The sequence below is a fragment of the Convolutriloba macropyga genome, chromosome 1, assembly GCF_964194025.1.
Source record: "Convolutriloba macropyga chromosome 1, txConMacr16.3, whole genome shotgun sequence".
In the NCBI taxonomy this organism is placed as follows: domain Eukaryota; kingdom Metazoa; phylum Xenacoelomorpha; order Acoela; family Convolutidae; genus Convolutriloba; species Convolutriloba macropyga.
In genome coordinates, this window is record NC_134468.1 from 52,254,100 (window position 1) to 52,271,133 (window position 17,034).

The window sequence follows — 17,034 nt, forward strand, 5'->3', positions numbered from 1 at the left end:
TCATTGCACCCGTTAACAAAGAACCACTATCAACAGGGAACATATTCACAAATCCAGTAATAATACTACGAAAAGGCGAATCTCTAAAAATCGTGCTAGATGCAAGATACTTGAACAGCATGATAGATGAATCCAAATGTAACTGGCCAGTCGAACCAGTTGATGTAGCCCTAACAAGGATTAAGGGAACAATATTCACAACAGCAGATCTAAATAGCGCATATAACCAAATACCACTAGACGAAAAATCAATGCGATATACACATTTTACAATCGGAAATGAACAATACTGTTTTAAACGCTTATTCTACGGAATATCAATCGGACCAGCAGCATTTGCATCAATACTAACACATTTTCTATAACCCTTAATTAGAAAAGGAACAGTCATTACATACGTAGATGACATATTTATCCAAACAAATTCATACGAACAAATGTTCGAAACATTGATAGAATATCACAAAATACTACTTAAAGAAAACCTCAAAGCAGCAGCCGACAAAACATATTTTATGTTAAAGAAAGTAAAATTCTTGGGACATATAATTGAAGATAAAAAAGTGAAACCCCTTACATCACGGATTGATGGATTCCAAAAACTGGAACCACCAACGAGTATGAAAGCTTTACAGCGATACCTGGGAACAATAAATTTCCTAGCGAAATACGTATATGGTATGCAACCAATACTACAACCATTATATAATCTCTTACACAAAGAGAACGACTTTAAATGGACAAAAGAACATCAAACAGTTTTTGAACAAATGAAAAGAACAATAACACATAAACTCGAATTAACAATGCCAGACACTAAAAAACCAATTTACATCATAACAGATGCATCCAACACAGGCATTGGAGCAGGGTTATTACAACAGCATCCAACTGAAAAGAAAATGAGATTAATATCAGCAAACTCTAGACTTTTCACACCAATTGAAATGCGACTATCTACATTAATTAGAGAATTCTCAACGATCATATTCGCCCTAACGGAATATGAATTCCTACTAACAGGTTCAAATCATCCAATTATTTTATTTACAGACCACAAACCAATAATCTATCTTTTTACACAAAAGAATAAACCGAATCACAGAGTTTACAGATTTCAACTTATACTAATGAAATTTCCAAATTTACACATTATTTGGACAGAAGGGAAAAACCTAGCCCTACCCGATCTTCTTAGTAGAAAAATAGATGAAGAACATTTTACTAAAACACGAGACATTACAGTAGAAATACCGGAAAACATAAAATTGCTTTTTGCAAAAACACTATTTGCAAATAACCTAGAATGCAAATACAGCATATGTAACAACACAGATGAAGACAATAAAGAAAATACACACTATCCAGTTTTAGCTAACATACATAATAACTATTTCGAAATCAACATTGATAAGAACGAATATCACCCAATCTCATACGAGAAGTATAACACAGAGACAAAAACAAATTTAATACCGAAATACAAACCAAAAACGAAAAATTGGCAATCACCAATTGTAGAAAAAGACGACTTGATTATTGAGAAAAACCAAAAAAGACCATACACGGTTCACCATGATGATGATTATCTTAGACTAATTAACAATGTTAAACAAGAAAATAATTACGATAACGCAAAAATAACAGACGTTTTCTATGATGAAAAAACGAAAATCACAGAAGATCTCATTAGAGAAACACAAATCATAGATCCAGTACTTCACAAAGTAAAGATGTGGAAAAAACTTAACAATAAACCACATTCAGTAACAATGGACATACGCGGAAACAAAGGACTCTTTGCATATTATAGAAAGTTTAAATCAATAGTAATTGACGAAACAACTGGAATAATTAAAATCATCATTAGAATTCACAAAAGCACAATCCAAAGAATATGCTTACCGTTAACATTACTACTATGTGTTTTCTACGAAAATCATTGCACAGACGCAGTTGGTCATACAGGACTTGAAAAAACAAAAGGAAACATAATGGAGAAATATTATTTTCCAAACTTAAAAACCTGGATATAAATCCTAATAGCAGATTGCATACAATTCCAAACAAACAAAGTATTTGCAAACACAAAAACAAAAAGTAAAAAAAAACAATTAGCACCGACAAAATAAAATTTTAATGAAATGATAATGATAGATACAAAAGGACCCATCCACCCATCATCAGAAGGAAATAATTTTATCTTTGTAATAGTAGATGCATTTTCACACTATGTAACAATTATGTGTGCACCCAAAAATAATGCACATTATGCATTTACAGCATTATTTGAACATTGGTTTATGAAATTTGGACTACCAGAAGAAATTCGTTCCGATAACGGATCAGAATACATTAACACAGAATTAACACATTTATGCAACTACTTTGAAATCAAGTTTAAACCAAGTACAACATATGCACCTTGGACAAACGGATTAGTAGAAAGGACAAACAGAATAATCGGACAATTTATCAGAACATTATTAGACGAGAAATATCACAATTGGTCAAGGAAAGCAAAGTTCTTTCCATATGCTTACAATACTCAATACCAAACACGATTAGGTATGTCACCATATGAAGTCGTTTTCAACCAAAAGCCAAGAAAACCAACAAAAATAAAACTTGGAACAACAACAGACGAAATGGGAAATTGCAACCCAACGGAAAAAAGTGCATGCAACACACAACCAGCACATACTCATTTGGAAAAACAATTCAGCCATCCAAAAATAGCAAAGTATCAAAAAGGAACATTTGCTAAATGGTTCCTTGATAAAGAAAAACACTATAATGATACATATCGTACAATTACAAAAATACTTCAAAACCGCAAAAAGTTAACAGATGAGATGAATCTACGATTTCGTACAGCAAAACCACTTGAGAAAAATACTTTTGTATTAGTAACAAATCATCAACAAATTGACATCGTATCTAAAAAATTACTACCACTAAAAACAGGACCATATCTTATCATCGATAAACCAACAGAAACAACATACATACTAAAAAATAACAATAAAGAATATATAACAATACACAGAAATCATATAGTACCGTATTATCCGAAAGAAAAACATATTAAACTAGAATTACAAAACTATTTACTAACGAACGAAATTCCAATATTAAAACAACCTACTATACAAACATCACACAAGAAACATATAGCACAAGATGACATTCAACAAACTAATAATTACAATCTTCGTAAGAAGAAAATACTATTAACACAATAACGAAAGAACAATAATACATAATAATAATAATAATAATAATAATAATAATAATAATCAATTTAACACTAATACTAATAACCCGTGTCAATTAATAACCCATATCAATACAACGCTATTCATTGTATTTGTAACAACCGACATTGACGAATTCATACATACGTACCGTAAAACAACCCACTATGGATTGGGGATTCAACTTTAATAATTTCACTCTAATACTATCACTAACACATATAATATTACACACATACTCGAAAATTTCTAACATTATAAAATATTCATTTCATTTGTCCGACTATACCAAAAGTCGTTTCATGATAATCCGTGCATACAGCTATCATTAGTAAAACTACTAAACAGATCCCGTAACCGTTTAATGCTCTAATACTACCTCATAAAATCAATTTTCAAAAATCATCCTCATAGAGTATTCGAAATATCATCTATGAACAATCCGAAAAATCTGTCACATTACAACAATAAATCTATCTCTATGTACATTCCTATGTATATTCCTATGTACATTCACTATTTTTACGGGCACACATACCTAACCCGAACCTTGTGTGCAGAACCAAATATATTAGAAAAGAAACGATAAATATATCTAAATTAATACAGAGCATACTACAAACATAAATACACATGAATAGAATTAAAAATAAATAGTACTAAAAGGTGCTATTATTCAACTAACCACTAACCGACTATGACACATTGGATCATACCCCGAGATATATCATCATAATTTCCGAACAAGTTATAAATTCCGATATTAACATTCCATAAATATCTTTGGGAACAACCATCACCAAAAATTTTAACACCTTTAAGTGGATACCTTATATAAATCAACAAAATTTAAAAACACAAAGGAGATCTAACTGTTTAGGAACACTGGAAGTTTAAACATACTGTTATACATACATCCTCTGACAAACATCCTCTGACATACATCCTCTGATAAATCATCAGTTAGCAAACGCCCACCCAGGTTAATAAACGTCCCACCAAGCAGTAATTGACAAACAGCAACCATTGTCATCGATAAAAACAAATAACAAAGACTCAAACAACAAATAACAAATAAAACATATCCGTACACGATATTCTAACACAAATAGGTTTTGATAGTAGCCCTTGAAACCTCAACTATGATTGTCACAAAGGGTAATTTCTCATATAAACAAAAATTCAAAAACACAAAAGTCAAAACACAAAAGGTATATTTTATTTGATGTTCACAAGCTAAGAACTGGAATAGACGTTTAGAGATAATTGATATTAACAGGAAACAATAAACAAACAACAAATATCAAATAACAAACAATCAAAGAAAAAATAATTTTATATTTTATAAAAAAGACGAGGATCTATCCAACTCACGGAATGGAATAGATATTTTGAAGATGTCAACATTCACGAACATTAATAATTATAAAAAAGGAAAATTTAGAAATGACAAACAACAACGATAGGAAAGAGTAAAAAATAGCAACAAATAATTAATAACAGGATAAATGGTAATACTAGTAATAGAAACGGAAGCTAAAAATAATGAGTATGAACTAATAAAAAGAAATCCATCTAAAAATAGAGTAACGTATCGAGTGGACGAATATGTTCACCAGAACAAAGGAATAACTTCTGTTCAAAATGTAATGAGAAAGAAACGGAAACAATCTCAGTATAACAATCTCCGTATAACAGTCTCCGTAATAACAATCTCCGTAATAACACGCAAAAAAAGCCCATCCAGTAATCTCCAACAACAGGATCTAAAATACACGTTTACTGTCATACACGTTATCTTTGAATACATATATTCACATAGATGGATAATACATCCATTCACATTCTGAACATACACGTCCTACATCCATAATTATACATTCGGCTATCAGACATTCGGCCAAATAGAACTTGAACTGAAACATAAACATTCGGCTAAATTGACTTTCGATACTATGAACGGTCAATCCGCAGTGCACCTTTTTGCACAGAACAGAACAATATACGTCATACTTACACACGTCATACCAAATACGGACGTCATACATCTCATTAGTGAAAATACGGACGTTATTGAAAAGCGGACGTTAACAACTAACGTCATACAACTAACGTCATACACATCATTAGTCCACCTAATTAGAGATAACTCAAACTGTAACTCATTAGTGATAATCACTAAAACCCAACAAAGACATCATTAACGGGAGAAAACTCACAAATTGACAACATCGATAAGGAGATGACAGGGATGTTAAACAATTCACAGAGACACACTGTCTCTTTGCAGACGCAATTAGTAACAAAAAGTAAAATGTCAGACCAATTAACATTTACCAACACCATAAACAGATGGTGATTAACAAGACTGATCTTACCAAGATCATTAGTAGTTGAAAGAAAATTTCAATTACGTCAATGCTTCTCAAACAAAGCATTTTGTACCATTGGTACCAACTACCAATTCACATTGCAAAGTTGCAAAATTGCAGAAGATTGCAACAACGTATCCAATTACCAATAATACTTTTTCAGTAAGCAGACATTTTTGCACCAAAGTCCTTGGTACAAACTGACACCACGAACCATAACAATGATCAAAGAAACTACTTCAAAACAAAAGACAACAACAAAGTCGGCACCAACATCAGACTAATTACCATAACATACCATGATGGAAACACGCCAACTACCATCAAATATAATAAACTTCATAACAATACACCAATTACAAAGAAAAAACAACATCTTGAGAACAAAAGTTCTGGAAAATGTCAGAAGTAAATCCAATTCAAGAAATAGGAAACTAACATTCTAATTAGACCTAGTAATTATTAAAATTGACAAATTAACAACCCAAATATAGAAAACGGAAGATATTTAATTGTCAGAAACATTGTAGAGAACCAGAAACGAGAAAGTAAAAATCACAATTCTGATTTTGCCTCGTACAATCCACAACTGCCAAACTGACTTGAAAAATTTGAAAAACTGTGAAAAATTTCAGCTAAGCTGAAAAACCGAAATTGTATACTCAAAATTCAAAAATTTTCTATCTCAACAGAATTCTTTCCTTGTTTCTATAATATCAGATTAGAAAGAGAAGATAAACTATTTTTCAATTTCATCTTTCAGAATACAAGTTTCAGAATACAAGTTTATCAACAACACTCAATTGCACGACAACACAACTTAACAGGTAAACTGAATTACTTTAATTTCATTTCAGAAAGGTTAATTCACCACTATACATATCACTGTGATGAAAAACCACCAATGTTAGCAGCATCAGAGTTTGTGCACTCTTTAACAGAAACCAGCTTTGTATAAAAATAAAAGTACAAAGAGACAATTTTGCTCAACTTAAATTTCCTTTAAATAGTCATATACATTTTGATAACGACAGTATCACAACCACTGATTGTAAAATTTCAACTAAAGATTGTTTATTCATAAGTGAAGGAATAACAGATACCGGACAAGAAGTAAAACTCTTTTGTGGAGAAAAACATTTTGAATTGTTAAAAGACATAACGCTCTGTAACGAAACTATTACAGAATTCCAAACACTAGAACAACAAATACACACGGATACATGTGTTGATATCAACAAACTAAACACAGTTTTCATAGTAGTTTGTAAAAAAGACGCTATTGAATTTGTAGACGATAAACTAAAAGCCTAACAGATAATATGATACCAATTATTGTTATTGTAGTTTACCAGTGAATTTAAATTTAATACAATTAGTGCGAATCCGTTAAGTGTCAGTTACACAAGAAAATAACTGTCATTTTCCATTGCAGCATTAAAAATCTTTTCCAAATACCAACACTCGGTTATACGTTTCAACAATTGATTTCTCAGAAACATTAGTAACACTCTATTTAATATTAAATAAAATAATATTATTTCTTACTATATTCTTAGTACCTTGCATAATAGTAATATCCACGTATCTAGCGATTGTAACAATACATGGAGTAATTAGAAATCGCAGAGTAGTATATGCAAGCCCACCAGTACAATAATCCAATGCACGAAATAAATCCTGATATATACCATTCATGTAAAACAAACATAGATATTGTAGAACTGGAAATATTTAAATTTATTAAAATTGCAATAGTTATATATTTCCTAGTACGCATGTGCTTAAGTTTAATATAGAACTTTGTAAATCCATAAAAATTGATCCAAACCCTGACATAGAAGAATCTATATATCACACATTACATTCACAAAAAATCTATCTACAAATTGGATTTCCTGCAGAATCACCATTTTACGGAAACGTTGTAATATACCAGTTAAACTTAAGAATACAACATAACGAAATTTGGATATCGAATATAGGAGCACAAACACACCAACCAGAACAAGAACTAATACCAGTACTGATATTAACACCACCATATATGCAAATCCCACCACACGGACCTGGTTCCCGAGCTTAAATAATTAAAAATCAGCAGAAATTGCGTCATCAAATAATAATAGTAACCGTAACAATACTCAAGAACAACCACATCATAACGAAGTAACAGATCTAACAAAGATACCAACATCGCCTGAGGTAGACGATACAGACCCTGGAAACGAAAACCCGTATACATTACGGCGTGAGAGAACAGAAACTAGACACCTATTAAGAGGCAGACGTAGAGCATCACTCTCATTTCCCACACAAGACTCTACATTAGTCTCATACGATTCTACTGATATAGAATAAAATATAATAAGACCAATAGAAGCCGGACAGTCAGAACCACCAAGTCGAACCGGAACACCAACCGGAACACCAACCCTCCATAATTTTAATATCAGTTCACCAAACGATCATTCAAGTGCTAATACTATCCCAACACCTACATCATCTGAATTAAGAGTAAATCCATTTCTACCACCCACATTTCAACAAAGACAAGACTTCAATTTCTTACAAGACAATTTTCGTGTACAACCAATACACTCACCACATAGTTCAATTTGGTCAGAAACTTCACCGCAAAATACGATAAGTACGAACACTACACCACATAGATCACAACAATCTTCATCCTCGAACACCTCAATCAGCGTACCACGAGTAGAAGTAATAAACTCTTTACAACCACCACGAAATACAATACTCTCACCAGCATCATTTATACCAGAATTAAGACTAGCATCAAGTCACCCAGGTAGAACTCGAGCAACACCAGTACTAAATCCAAATCCTCCTACTTTAAGTAGAACTAATGATCATACATATCTTTTTCCATTAGATCATAAGACATGGAATCCACCTCCACCATTATACGGAGCAACTAATCTTGGAGATACCCTCACAAATTGGTCAAGAAATAGACTTACAAATACCTTAAATCTAACACATCGCCAACGAAATTCAGCACTTGAAGTTCTAGCAAAACCATCTCTAGAACTAAAATTTAATACAACGATTAATTACGATACGATATTCAATCATCCATTTCATGCAACAACACCCTCTATAGTAACAACAACGACACCAGCACCGTTTATTTGTATTGACTTTGTCTATAAGTATGATAGATATACTAAACAAACTTTAGGTTTTGCAACATTTTACAATCCTCATACAGGATTATCGTATACATGCCGTTTCAATTAAAATCCATAATACTAATATTAATAATAATAATAATATTTACTTATATGAAAATAGACACACAAATACAATCACAATATAAGATACAAAACAAACTGAAAGAACATATTCAAGACCGCATCAACGAAAGAATGGAGAAACATATCAAAAACATCAAAAATAAAAACAAAACAAAAATACATACATCAAATACAATAGAACGAGAAAACTTCAACAAACTTATGAAACACGTATCTGACAATCAAACAGATCTAACAGCAGACTCAAACTCAATCCAAGACATTTATAACATCACAGAATTAGAGAATTTTAAAAACAGTTCAGACTATGAAGAAATGTGGAACGTAGCTATTGATAAATGGACAAGAAACTGGAATTTCTATAGAGAACATCTCACAAACAGTAATCTAGAAAAATTCCAATTAAACAATAAAAGACAAAAACGTCAAACAAAGGAAGACTACGTAGAATTAACAGGACAAAACATAAACGGCTCAGCAATCGGACCTCAAGATATTTTTATTGAACATTACGATTGCGACGCAGAAGAAATCACGAACGTAAAGTACTACGAACTAAACAAAATTAGTACATGCAAATTTAAACCACTCGATTTAGATATGACAAAAACAGAAGTTCAGCTGTTATCAAAAGCACAAGCAGTAGAGATTAAAGCATACGCAGTTGCAGGAACGCTTAAAGAACGAGTAGAATGGTGTTCACAACAGACCAACTACATTAGAGCAAACCGGCCTAGCTATTATGTATCAGACGCACAAAGAACAAAAATATTAGACCCGGACGAAGTTCGTAACGAACTCGCCAGACTTCACTTACTGAGAAACACAGAATATAAACCCACAAGATACAACATATCATTCAATTACATAGCTAATCCACCATTACAAAAGAGAATTGAAGACCTCCAAGGCAGAATACAATTTCATTTAGATACTCCTATGGTACTACCATATGGCAGGATAGTGTATGATTACACAAACCCAACATGGATACCCTCCGCAATAAAAAACGCACAATCAGACTGTTTAACCGGAGTAAGAAAACAAAACAGAATAGACATACTAGATTGGACATTAGAAATCAGAGAAGTATCACTCATACTAAATCTTGATAAGGAAGAAATCTCATACCTGGGAACAAAACTACCATGCGATCTCCGCAAAGGAGAGTGTCAACCGACACCTTTTACAAAAGCAACAATAGTTTGGGAACCCCAAACACATTGTCAATTATTTGAACTAATTAGATTTGATGCATACATGGTAAAATACCAAGACCGATACTGGATAGAAACAAACGCAGAATGGAACACAGTACAAAAACCAGATATACAAGAGAAAATAAAATTAAATAAAACAGCCTCAATAGCAACACGATTTGAAATATATCCAATAGTTGAACACGAATGCGGATCACTACAACCCCTACATAAAACAGAATACGATGATATTTACATAATATATGAATATGGCTTTGATATGCATACAGGACAGAAAGTAACAAGAAAGAAAGATAAATTTGATGATGAAAAATTCATAAAAGTAACACCAAAACAAACCATCTCAACGCACACACGCTACGAAGATGAAGATAACAACCAATTTTATTACGGTTTTATTAACGAAAACACACATTTAAATATGAAAATGGACTTATATATGAGTAACATATACTCTAGAATCAGTTTACAAGCAATATAATTTTTTTCACAAATTTGCGAGCAAACTAGAAATCTACGACAGTTAACATTAACACAATTACAAAAGAACACACCACTTCTAGGATACATCCTTACAGGAGACAGATCGATATTTGTAAAACAAGAAGGAGTAAACGTTATGAAAATGTACAAATGTGCAAAGAAATCATCACCACTTTATATACCACAAACACGTGAATGTTACGATAAAATACCAATTCTATACAAAAACAGAGTACAATACGTACACCAACTAACACGCCAAACATACCTTTGGGCAAAAAAGGTACCATGTTCACACAGTAATTTTGATCAACTCATATCTATAGATACGGAAGGAGCATCTCGATACAGATTAACACCGTATCCAGTTAAAGTTGAAACAATACTAAAGACTATATCACCTGAAGAAATAGTATTAGACAATATGTTTAGTAAAGCAAGTCTAATAGAAAGCGGAATCTACAGTAAAGAAAAACTAGTACAAGAACGAAAAAGAGATCTATTACATGAATACATGAGAGACCGTGAAAAACCATTACAAGACGCACAGTCAGCTAATGCACTAAAACTCTTAGAGCTCGAACAATTAGGTTTATTACAAACATATAAAAATTACGAACAATCACTAAAATGGCTACGAGATTTGAATATCAATGGCTATAACTTTCAGATTGATCAACCAAGCGTAAACTGGAAAGAAATTTTTGACGGCGCATGGCTAAAAGACCAAATTCTAACCTCTTTGGTTGGCCTTGGTACATATTAGAGAAAATGGCTATTATTTATGCTATGATCAGCATGATACTATTCATAACAAATCTTATTATTAAATTCTATAATGCTTTTGCTATTCACAAAGCAATCGGAAAACAAGCAAGTATAACAAAAACACTACTAACCGGAATATTTGGAATATTTTCACAAACACTTACACAATTAGTAGCACAAATACAAGAAGAAAATCTACATGACGACAGCGACGATAACAATTCCCATTATGGAAACTTAAACCACAAAACGTGAAAAAGTAGACCTAACTTTCGTAGAAATTCAGCAGAAGTAACAACGTCAAGTCATAACAACAATGAGCCACCAACAGAAATTTACGTTGATACAAATTATAAACACTACAACACAACAATCCGCAGAACAGAAAACGGATTACAATTACGAACTTTAGAACCAACAAAAAAGATACAGAAACCACTATTACCAGAAAAGAAATATAAACCAGAACCATTTAAAATAGAAACATTAGAAACAATAAAAGAGAATAAACTACAAACAATATTACCACAACTAATTACACCACCCCCGGCATATCAATGCATCGGAAACAGTTTATCAGCACCTATCCCTAGTGCACCACAAGTTGAACAACATAATAGTTTATTCCACAACCATCCGTATGAAACACCAATACCAATTATTCAACCAAAACAATATGAAATCCCAAATCCTTCATTAACAACTAACGAACAAAGACACTTAATACCTACATCGAAACTACTCGATATACAAAACCCTCCACCAATTGATTTTGAACAACTAAAATTAACGGCTCACAAAATGCATAATCGCAGTCACAGCCTAGACGTACTCCAAAATGATCAGCCACACACAAATGAAGTCACATACTTTGACACTCATTCGGCTGATACATACGAGATTTAAAACCAAATGTACATTAAAGAACATCTAACAGTATACCCCCCCCCCCTCTACTATTAACTCATCAAAATTGTGTATTCATAAAATTGTATATTCATAACAAAACACAAGAGACCTACAGTAAAAATGACAATATATTTTTAACATATAACAATGTAACCACTAACGAGTGAGTTTTTAACATATCAAACTACAAACAGTTTCTATAACAGTCAACATAACATTTGTAACCATATGTTATCCCAATAGTAATAATCTATGAGTTTTAGCACAATGGCAACAGGCATGGACTACGAATCGCCATACAAATCCGATTCACCATTCAGCTACGAAGTTGAAGAAGGAGAGCTGAGTTCCGGATCAGGAAGATCGAGTCCTGGCACAGTAAGAGATAACGCATCGGACTGTGGAACTCAAACAGACGATCAAATGGGGAATATTTCTGAAACAGTCACTACAATGAGAGTACATTTGGACAATACTCCAGAGATTACTCAAACTCCCCAAGAAATTGCACGTAAAATCAAGAATAAATTTATATATTATACATCAAGAATAAATTCAACTTGCAATCCTTTAACACTAACAAAAACACTAATGAGCAAGGAACAAGTACAAATATTCATAGCTATGAACATAGCAGATTAGTTAACACTCAAAACCGTTCAACGACGGAGTCATATACGTCACCCCCACTTCCAAACTACCCACCACCAGTGCGACCGCCACCACCATCTGATTATATTACAGAACAACCGAGAACACAAACTTATGCTCAACAACGGTTGTTTACAGCTAATAGTAGACCGAACAATTTAAGATTCCCCTACGCGGTAACACCGAGATCAAATAATAGTAAATCATTTTTCCACCAATCAACAAATGAGCAGACACCAACGACAACAGTTATGGAAAAAAATTGGTTTCAGGACAAAGATCCTAGAACATTAAATAGCCCACACAATAGTAATTACAACCCATTATTATCATACAGAAATTGGGCCAACATGCCATTCGATTCACGCCAATATAACTTTTTCATGGCACCTCTTCATAACCTTAAAGATCGTGTTTCAGAGTATTTCCCACCTCTGCCACCAGAAAATACAAATACAATCAAGCGTAGTACAAAAAACATGGGGAGAGACAAACTCCACCAGACTATGTACCCAATACTTAAACAGTTTTATAGCTTAACTGAGAGATTTTTATATGATTATGACTACGAGTGTAAAATTCCAATCACATGTCATTTCGATCTACTTATAGCTAAAGCATCCCAAGACTTATCTGCGTACAGTATTTACGATCATCAGATATTTCAAATTAGTTTCAATTTTCTGCATCCTACACCGAAAAATGTACAGAACAATAACTACAGAGTACATGAAATTAAGCTAATCCACAACCTTATATATTATACATTTCTACGTGACAAAAGCAATAATACATCAAGAAGTTACATACACATAAACGATCAACTCACATCACCTTATTTCCTAAATTACGGATATCGTTTAAAATGGGAATATACATTGGGCACACTTAGAAACTTTGACCCAATCAAGAACTACTATATTTTCCAACCGAAAGATACACCGGAGCGGCCTCTCATGGTACCGCTCGAAGCTTTGGAACCTTGCGAGGAATATCACGTCTATCACCTCGAAGGAAGCGTAACAAACCGCGCTTTCACAAATAGAATAAACTTCAATAATGAACGGACTAAAACAGAACTTGAGCACGAACTATGCAACACAGTGAAAGCATCCATTACAGACATTCCATTAAAAGATCTAACGAACTTACTTGCATATTTCCTATCGAAAGACGACAACTTTGTAAAGGAATACCGCCATTATAAAGAACGGACAAACTATCCGAAACAGACGGAGAAATTATAACAATGTTATCATAGTAACAAGTAACAACTCTCAATAGTAACAACTCTCGATAATTTCGACAAGTAACAATAAATAACCATGAAATTAATCAGTGCATATATGATTAATTATCTTTTCTGATACCCGAAATTCACCCTTTCCTGATAAATGTAGTTGTATCAGTCCAATAATTTGTATTCAAATACTTTGTAAACACTTATATTTGTATTTTTATCTCGATAAACACACTCACAACGAGCAATCTATAGGTGTACTTTATATTTACACAACTATTAATTACAAAAATAATTGTACCAATTGTTATATATCTTCTCTGTTCAATAAACTCTAAAAATAATAAAATAATTTTTTACTTTTTCGATAAACCCTAACCTAATTTCTAAAATGTATATGTATATATGCAAAAATTTTTCCATGGTTAGTTATACGCAATTTTGTAAATAAATAACAACTTGAAATAGGACACAGAACTGACGGGAATTAGAACACTTGCAATGTAAACAAAGTGTAAACGGACAAACAGTGAGTCATATAACAGACATATTAACTCTTTGTATAACATGTAATAATAACTTTCAGACCTTGAGTCATTGACATGACATTTCAACAAAACTCATCCTAGATTCTTATAGAACCGATTTGTTTACACAACATACAAACTATAATATCAGTTTGAAATCATAATGACATAGCAAAGTGTTATATACTTTTCCAAACAGACTGTAACAATATATCAACTTCTAACATAGATCAAAACATAAAATATTTGGACTTCGAAATTTTCACATGTAAAAACATATAAATAAACCGATGACCAAATATTTGTAAAACATACTTTCATTTATCAAAGAACAAAACATATATGGATACATGTATATATGGATACATTACATTAATTCTTTAAGCTATAGTAACAACTAACAGCTTAACCTTTACCTAGTAACAACTAACATTGTAGTACTCCAAATACTGAAAGACTCTTTGGATTATTTGGAATATTGGATATAAGCGTGCAGACAGAGACATTAATTAATTTCCAGAATTGATGAAATAACCATTAATGAGGATCAGGTAATTGACATTTTTGGGCCTAACCATTAAAACAAACAATAAGCGAGATCTCTAAACCTTTTAAAAAATACATGACACAACAAAAATTGTAGAAGTATGACAATACAATTCGTAAGAATTGATTGCATCAGAATAACTTCTGGTTTCGCGAAGAAATCAAATTATTAATACATGTTCATCTTAAATAATCAAATTTGAACTAATCCAACATGGCTACACATTCACATGTCACTAAAACATTTCTAGACCATGTCGCACACCTTGTGTTGACCTAGCAAGAACTACCCTCAATTGATCCATCGAATTCCATAAAAACATATAACAAAATATACTTAACACAAATCATATAAATCTCTATTTTCTTTCCAACCGGAAGGGATACTAGGTATAACAGAATATAAAAACCTAACAAAAGGTTACAATAGAGAAAAACTTTTTTTAAAACATCTAACACCTAACAACAAACCAATTCATGTAAGTCAGGTAAGTCAAGTCACTGGACATCAGGATCGCCTCCAAGCATCAACACCGGACCTACCCGAAAGGATCTTCACCCACTGGACGTGGTTATGGAATAGATACTTTTGTGGTTATTGATGTTCACTCTTTGCTCTTTGGGCAACCTATGTCTAGGAATCGACTTACAGACGAACCGATCTCAAGCAACACATTCCAAAAAGAAAGAAAATCCTTCAGAGAGAAAAAAGAGAAATTGACTTATTAGATTGTACAAGAGACTTTCAAAAAACTCGAAACCCCGGAAAGATGGAGTCAAATATGACTTCCAGAAAGTACTATTTGAAAGACTTTATTATTTAAATAAATAAAGACTGAAAATACTCTTCCCTGATTGGATAAAAAGGGAATAATATCCTTTCCTTTCTTTCCTTTAGATGTTTACCCATTTACCCCTCTTCTCAGAAGAGAAAGTTATTTAGTCAGTACCAGTTAACCACCTGATATAATAATAAAGTATATTTCTCTCTCTCTACTCCGCTCTTGTCTTGTATTGAGATATACGTTAGACTTTAGCATTGGGGCCCGTGCACTGTCTACTGAAGCTCAGATAGAAGAGTAACAGACTAGAGATATAGAACTTTAGTTAGTCAGGTAAGCCTTAAGAGTACACCTTACTCTTGAGACAACCATAAGACAGTTCCAGAAGTAGCCTAATAAAGGTAAGCTAAGAACACGTCTTATTTTCCCCGATCAACATCGTAAGATTTCTTAGAATTCAAATGGCAGCTACCATGTTATTTGTAATTCGCGAAGGATAATTATACCTGTTCTGGTTCTCCCCCTTCAATGCCGTATTCCTCAAGTTCTACTTCTACATTGTGTAGACATTCGGTGCCAAAATTATGGAGTCGTTAGTTTGCCATCCGCATTAATTTCAACCAAATGTCGAACCTCCCGCTATGAGGAATAATTCAAAAGTTTTTTTGTCATCTCCCGAATTGGCCACTTTTTGTATAAAGAAAACTTGTTTCTTGTGTAAAAATCATTTCTTATCTCAAAGTATGCAGTCTGTATTGGTGCATGATTACGAAGTAGTTTGTTCAATTAGCTTAAACTTTTGCCAGTAATCAGCGTACACTATCAATTCAATGTCCTCATCAACATGTCGCCTTGAACAGACCCACAAAAGCTCCCTATAGACTATATTTTCTTCATTCCAACTTTGCCCGCTGTATGGAGGGGGTTCTTTGTTCGAACCTGAATCTCTTAATTACAAGCCTTAGTGTGCTAGCCATTCCACCAAATTTTATCTTTTT